This window comes from Salmo trutta, chromosome 12, assembly GCF_901001165.1.
Source record: "Salmo trutta chromosome 12, fSalTru1.1, whole genome shotgun sequence".
NCBI classification, from domain to species: domain Eukaryota; kingdom Metazoa; phylum Chordata; class Actinopteri; order Salmoniformes; family Salmonidae; genus Salmo; species Salmo trutta.
The window spans coordinates 40,437,437-40,445,223 of record NC_042968.1 but is presented as its reverse complement, the minus strand read 5'-3'; the positions used below and the strand labels follow the sequence as shown (position 1 = coordinate 40,445,223).

The 7,787-nt window shown below is 44.9% G+C and overlaps 1 protein-coding gene across 8 annotated transcripts in view; it reads right to left on the bottom strand.

Annotated features, from left to right (window-relative positions):
• Positions 1-7,449: 7,449 nt before the first annotated feature.
• The window catches only part of LOC115203538 (tubulin polymerization-promoting protein family member 3), a 26,255-nt gene continuing 25,917 nt past the window's right edge, over positions 7,450-7,787 (bottom strand). For all 8 annotated transcript variants that reach the window (XR_003880190.1, XR_003880191.1, XR_003880192.1 and 5 more), the window contains one exon: positions 7,450-7,787. This exon is cut by the window's right edge. The gene's annotated coding sequence lies outside the window, so the exon portion shown is untranslated.

The following is a 7,787-nucleotide window of genomic DNA, read 5'->3' as shown; positions in this document are numbered from 1 at the left end:
AATTAGGATCTGGCTAAAAAATACTTGAGTCAGTTAAAGAACCCATTGTGAGGTCTGGGGTCCGCTCACCCAACCAATAATTTACAATATGGGGCAAACACCAAATGGAGACTCTGCATGTAGAATTCTGCAAAAATATCCTTCATGTACAATGTAAAACACTAAATAATGCATACAGAGCAGAATTAGGACGATAGCCGCTAATTATCAAAATCCAGAAAAGAGACGTTAAATTCTACAACCACCTAAAAGGAAGAGATTCCCAAACCTTCCATAACAAAGCCATCACCTACAGAGAGATGAACCTGGAGAAGAGTCCCCTAAGCAAGCTGGTCATGGGGCTCTGTTCACAAACACAAACAGACCCCACAGAGCCCCAGGACAGCAACACAATTAGACCCAACCAAATCATGAGAAAACAAAAAGATATTTAGTTGACACATTGGAAAGAATTAACAAAAAAAACCAGAGCAAACTAGAATGTTATTTGGCCCTAAACACAGAGACACAGTGGCAGAATACCTGACCACTGTGACTGACCCAAACTTAAGGAACGCTTTGACTACGTAAAGACTCAGTGAGCATAGCCTTGCTATTGAGAAAGGCCACCGTAGGCAGACCTGGATCTCAAGAGAAGACAGGCTATGTGCAACACTGCCCACAAAATGAGGTGGAAACTGAGCTGCACTTCCTAACCTCCTGCCAAATGTAGGACCATATTAGATACACATATTTCCCTCAGATTACACAGATCCACAAAGAATTAGAAAACAAACCCGATTTTGATAAACTCCCATATCTACTGGGTGAAATACCACAGTGTTTAATCACAGCAGCAAGATGTGTGACCTGTTGCCACAAGAAAAGGTCAACCAATGAAGAACAAACACCATTGTAAATACAACCCATATTTATGTTGATTTATTTTCCCTTTTGTACTTTAACTATTTGTACATCATTACAACACCGTATATATAAACATAATATGACATTTGAAATGTCTTTATTCTTTTGGAACTTTTGTGAGTGTAATATTTACTGTTCATTTTTATTGTTAATTTCACTTTTGTATATTATCTACTTAACTTGCTTTGGCAATGTTAACATATGTTTCCCATGTCAATAAAGCCCCTTGAATTGAATTGAATTGAGAGAGAGATCGAGAAAGTGAGAGAGCGAGAGACACTGGAGGGGAGAGAGAGGAGAGGAGAGGAGAGTGAAAGACTAGAGAGTGAGAGACAAGAGAGTGAGCGACTAGAGAGTGAGCGACTAGAGAGTGAGAGACCAGAGAGAGAGACTAGAGAGAGAGCGAGACAGAGAGAGAGAGAGACAGAGAGAGAGAGAGAAAGACTGGAGGGGAGAGAGAGTGACAGAGAGAGACTAGAGAGAGAGAGAGACTAGAGAGACAGAGAGACTAGAGAGAGAGAGAGACTAGAGAGAGAGAGAGATAGAGAGAGACCAGAGAGAGAGAGAGACTAGAGAGACAGAGACTGGAGGGGAGAGAGAGAGACAGAGAGAGAGAGAGAGAGACTAGAGAGAGAGAGAGAGACTAGAGAGAGAGAGAGACACTGGAGGGGAGAGAGAGACAGAGAGAGAGAGAGAGAGAGAGACTAGAGAGAGAGAGAGAGAGACTAGAGAGACAGAGACTGGAGGGGAGAGAGAGAGAGAGAGAGAGACAGAGAGAGAGAGAGAGACAGAGAGAGACAGAGAGAGACACAGAGAGACAGAGAGAGAGACAGAGAGAGAGACAGAGAGAGACAGAGAGAGAGACAGAGAGAGAGAGAGACAGAGAGAAATTAGACCGTATCTTTCTGCAGCCCTGGTTGTGCTTTGACTCTGAGGTTGTAACTCAACAGAATCATCTTATGTCATCAGACTGAGCCAAGCCTGTCAGACTCCCTGCTGCCAGTTAGCATGTCATCAATCAGACAATTTATTACCAACAGCAGCCCACATCACCTTTAACCCTGGGGCTATTACCTCAACCCCAGTCCTAACTACGGCCTTAACCCCAGCCCTAACCCCAGCTCTAACCCACAGCCCCAGCTCTAACCCACAGCCCCAGCTCTAACCCACGGCCCCAGCTCTAACCCACGGCTCCAGTCCTAACCCACGGCCCCAGCCCTAACCCCAGCCCTAACCCCAGCCCTAACCCCAGCCCTAACCCCCAGCCCTAACCCCCAGCCCAACCCCCAGCCCTAACCCCAGCCCTAACCCCAGCCCTAACCCCAGCCCTAACCCCAGCCCTAACCCCTTCCCTAACCCCAGCCCCCAGCCCTAACCCCAGCCCTAACCCCAGCCCTAACCCCTTCCCTAACCCCAGCCCTAACCCCAGCCCTAACCCCTTCCCTAACCCCAGCCCTAACCCCAGCCCTAACCCCTTCCCTAACCCCAGCCCTAACCCCAGCCCTAACCCCAGCCCTAACCCCAGCCCCCAGCCCTAACCCCCAGCCCTAACCCCAGCCCTAACCCCAGCCCTAACCCCAGCCCCCAGCCCTAACCCCTTCCCTAACCCCAGCCCTAACCCCAGCCCTAACCCCAGCCCCCAGCCCTAACCCCAGCCCTAACCCCAGCCCTAACCCCAGCCCCCAGCCCTAACCCCAGCCCTAACCCCAGCCCTAACCCCAGCCCTAACCCCCAGCCCTAACCCCAGCCCCCAGCCCTAACCCCAGCCCTAACCCCAGCCCTAACCCCAGCCCCCAGCCCTAACCCCAGCCCTAACCCCAGCCCTAACCCCTTCCCTAACCCCAGCCCTAACCCCAGCCCCCAGCCCTAACCCCTTCCCTAACCCCTTAGCTGCAGTCCTACTCCCCAGAGCCAGCCACCGACTGAGAAGGGGTTCTGAAGTCACAAGAGCACGTGTGACTGCGTTAGCTGCCGTGCCATTGGTCAACCCATGACGGAGATAGCCACAGCAACAAAAGTTGGGCTGGGGGGGGGGGACGAGGACCGCCCCCCCGACGGGGCGAGATATGTTTTTGATTCGAGCTTCCAAGGAGACGTCCCAAACAACCAGCGTTGCCATGAACTTGTGTGTTTGGTTACAAACAAAGAAGAGAGAGCGAGAGAGGGGGATGGGGAGAGAGAGCGAGAGAGAGGGAGGAGGGGTGAGGGGGAGAGAGAGTGATAGAGAGGGAGGAGGGGTGAGGGGGAGAGAGAGTGATAGAGAGGGAGGAGGGGTGAGGGGGAGAGAGAGTGATAGAGAGGGAGGAGGGGTGAGGGGGAGAGAGAGCGATAGAGAGGGAGGAGGGTGAGGGTGAGAGAGAGCGATAGAGAGGGAGGAGGGTGAGAGAGAGCGATAGAGAGGGAGGAGGGGTGAGGGGGAGAGAGAGCGATAGAGAGGGAGGAGGGGTGAGGGGGAGAGAGAGCGATAGAGAGGGAGGAGGGTGAGGGGGAGAGAGAGCGATAGAGAGGGAGGAGGGTGAGGGTGAAAGAGCGAATTAGAGAAAGAGGGAGGGAAGCAGAGAGAGAGAGAGACCATTGGAGCCAGGTGCTGAAGTGTTATTTTGTGTACACTTGTGCTGCTATGACAACAAGGGACCCGCGTGGGCTTCCTGTTCCCTGTTTTTGGACACAGACAGAGAGAACTGCTGGGGAGGGAGTGTGTGTAGGGGGGGAGGGGTGACTGGCTGTTCTGCTCTCTGACTCGGTGTTCAAGGCAACACTTAATAGGCTGTGTGTCCCAAATGGCTGGGGTGAAGGCAGTAGATGGTCTGAAATGGCACCCTATTCCCTCTATATAGTTCACTACTTCTACCCTGGCACCCTATTCCCTCTATATAGTTCACTACTTCTACCCTGGCACCCTATTCCCTCTATATAGTTCACTACTTCTACCCTGGCACCCTATTCCCTCTATTTAGTTCACTACATTTACCCTGGCACCCTATTCCATCTATTTAGTTCACTACTTCTACCCTGGCACCCTATTCCCTCTATTTAGTTCACTACCTGTACCCTGGCACCCTATTCCCTCTATTTAGTTCACTACTTCGACCCTGGCACCCTATTCCCTCTATATAGTTCACTACTTCTACCCTGGCACCCTATTCCCTCTATTTAGTTCACTACTTCTACCCTGGCACCCTATTCCCTCTATATAGTTCACTAGGTTCACCCTATTCTGTATATAGTTCAATACTATATAAACTCTTAGAAGTAAAGGTGCCTGGAAGAACCTTTTTGGTTGCCAATAATCTGGCAGAACCTTTCCTGTTGAAAAAGGTTCCTTGAGGAACCCCTGTGTAAAGGTTCCTTGGGGAACCCCCGTGTAAAGGTTCCTTGAGGAACCCCTGTGTAAAGGTTCCTTGAGGAACCCCCGTGTAAAGGTTCCTTGAGGAACCCCTGTGTAAAGGTTCCTTGAGGAACCCCTGTGTAAATGGTAAAACCGGAAGCTGTTTTTGTGATGGGAGCGGTTTCATTTTGAACCTGTTTAATAATATATTGTAGAGGTAGCAGCCTATCAGTTTGGAAGCCTGGCTTTCAAAGGGTTATTTTTGGTCACGCTTTAGTAGTAGTGATGGGGGGGGGGGGGACTCTTCCTGAAGCGTTGAGTATTTCCAGCCAATAGTGTGGAAAATAGGTTTATTACTTTGATCAACAAAGTGTACATGAGTGGCACCTGTTGGTCAAAAGAGAATTTAGGAACGCCAAATGATCACAGATGACGTCGCACAGTCCGTAGCGTTAGGATAGCCTTTCGCCTTCTCCCGAAACTAATACCAAACCATTCAGGTGGTTGTTTGACAAAACGAAGCTTCGGGACGTCAATTGATCACGTTCTTATGATAAAGTGATTACAAGCATCGGGCACATTGTTTTAGACGATTTGCTTAGACGATTTTGCAACATATGTCTCAGAGCTCTGGTATCATACTTTAACATCACTCACTACCCGTTAACGTAAACGTCATCCTCGTTCATCATGTTAAGTTTGTACGCTGCAAATTAAAATGTTCCTTGAATATTTATCCATATATTATATATTTCTAAAAAAATAATAAGGATTATATTAACATTGCTGATTACATACAGAAAGTGGTAACCATTCCATCTTTGGGATTTGCATAAACTGGTGAGGAACTCATAGACCCAAACTGTCAGTGTTCAGCCTTACCATGTGATGACAATTACAACACAACAGATGAACAGAAATGACATTTACTGTAACGGGTGGCCAAAAAAAAAAAAAAAAATCTTAATGCCACGCCTCTACTAAACCACGCCTCCACTCCGTTGCCATAGCGAATCTTTAAATCATCCCCCAAGAACCCCTCTGCTGACCGAAGGTACAACTATAAACCACTGACTAGCAATCAATCCTTGAGGATCTCCAGGTTTCCTCGAGTCACTACCACATCTAAGAGTGTACTTGATACTTCTGCCCTGACACCCTATTCCCCTATTGGCCCTGGTCAAAAGTAGTGCACTATAAGCGCAATAGGGTGCTGTTTGGAACGTAGACCCAGCTTAGTGAGCTCCAGATGTGTCAGTGCTGTGTTGAAAATGTCACATTGACGAGGAGGCAACGAGGCAGTACCGCGTGAAACGGGACGCATAAACATTACGACCAGATTCTCCCCCTTCCCCTTCCTGCTGTTACCACGGTAACTCCTGTCAGCCCGAGGGCCCAGCTCTTAGTGAGTGCAGGGTGACCACACTACAGCCAAGTGAACCAAATGGCACCCTTTTCCCCTGTATAGTGTACTACTAGTCCTGGGCTCTGGTCATAAGTAGTGCACTATGTACAGATGTAGGATCTTAATTTGACAAGTATTGTCACAGCAAAATAATCCTGCAGCAACAGGATTTTAATGTTTAGTCCATAATGTTGCTTGATTGGTTGTTAGGCTATTAGCTGTAACACAGACTAGTTACCTGTTTATTAGAATACAATGTAACACAGACTAGTTACCTGTTTATTAGAACACAATGTAACACAGACTAGTTACCTGTTTATTAGAACACAATGTAACACAGACTAGTTACCTGTTTATTAGGAGAATACAATGTAACACAGACTAGTTACCTGTTTATTAGAACACAATATAACACAGACTAGTTACCTGTTTATTAGAACACAATGTAACACAGACTAGTTACCTGTTTATTAGGAGAATACAATGTAACACAGACTAGTTACCTGTTTATTAGAACACAATGTAACACAGACTAGTTACCTGTTTATTAGAACACAATGTAACACAGACTAGTTACCTGTTTATTAGGACACAATGTAACACAGACTAGTTACCTGTTTATTAGGAGAATACAATGTAACACAGACTAGTTACCTGTTTATTAGAACACAATGTAACACAGACTAGTTACCTGTTTATTAGAATACAATGTAACACAGACTAGTTACCTGTTTATTAGGAGAATACAATGTAACACAGACTAGTTACCTGTTTATTAGAACACAATGTAACACAGACTAGTTACCTGTTTATTAGGAGAATACAATGTAACACAGGCTAGTTACCTGTTTATTAGGAGAATACAATGTAACACAGACTAGTTACCTGTTTATTAGAACACAATGTAACACAGACTAGTTACCTGTTTATTAGAACACAATGTAACACAGACTAGTTACCTGTTTATTAGAACACAATGTAACACAGACTAGTTACCTGTTTATTAGAACACAATGTAACACAGACTAGTTACCTGTTTATTAGGAGAATACAATGTAACACAGGCTAGTTACCTGTTTATTAGGAGAATACAATGTAACACAGACTAGTTACCTGTTTATTAGAACACAATGTAACACAGGCTAGTTACCTGTTTATTAGAATACAATGTAACACAGACTAGTTACCTGTTTATTAGAACACAATGTAACACAGACTAGTTACCTGTTTATTAGAACACAATGTAACACAGACTAGTTACCTGTTTATTAGAACACAATGTAACACAGACTAGTTACCTGTTTATTAGGAGAACACAATGTAACACAGACTAGTTACCTGTTTATTAGGAGAATACAATGTAACACAGACTAGTTACCTGTTTATTAGAACACAATGTAACACAAACTAGTTACCTGTTTATTAGGACACAATGTAACACAGACTAGTTACCTGTTTATTAGGAGAATACAATGTAACACAGACTAGTTACCTGTTTATTAGAACACAATGTAACACAGACTAGTTACCTGTTTATTAGGAGAATACAATGTAACACAGACTAGTTACCTGTTTATTAGGAGAATACACTATAACACAGACTAGTTACCTGTTTATTAGGAGAACACAATGTAACACAGACTAGTTACCTGTTTAATAGGAGAATACAATATTTTTCTAGACATGAGAAAGCCTGTGGCTAAAGGCACATGCCATTGGACACTTCCTGGTTTGTTAAATGACGATTCGCTCACTGAGTAATGACGTTTGTTAAATACCACTCAGAATCAGAATAAAAGAAACCACAAACTATAGAGAAACACTTTATTACCACTTTTTATACAACAGTTTCTCCTTCAATGCAGCCGTTGTCCAGTTTCTACAACACTAAAACATACAAACAAATCAAAACAACCAAAAAAAGAGAGAAAAATAAATTGAAACGTTTTGAAAGCAACGAGCGTTAAAGAAACAGTCTCCGAATAAAAAGCTAGCTAGTTCTAAAACGAGTCTTAAAGACGAAACCCTGAAACTATGAGCTTGAGAGATGTTTTATACTGTAAGAAAGATGAAATATACTGTAAGAAAGTGAACAGAATTTAAATCAAAGAGGACGTTCATGGTTTGAAGCCTATGGAACGCGGTACA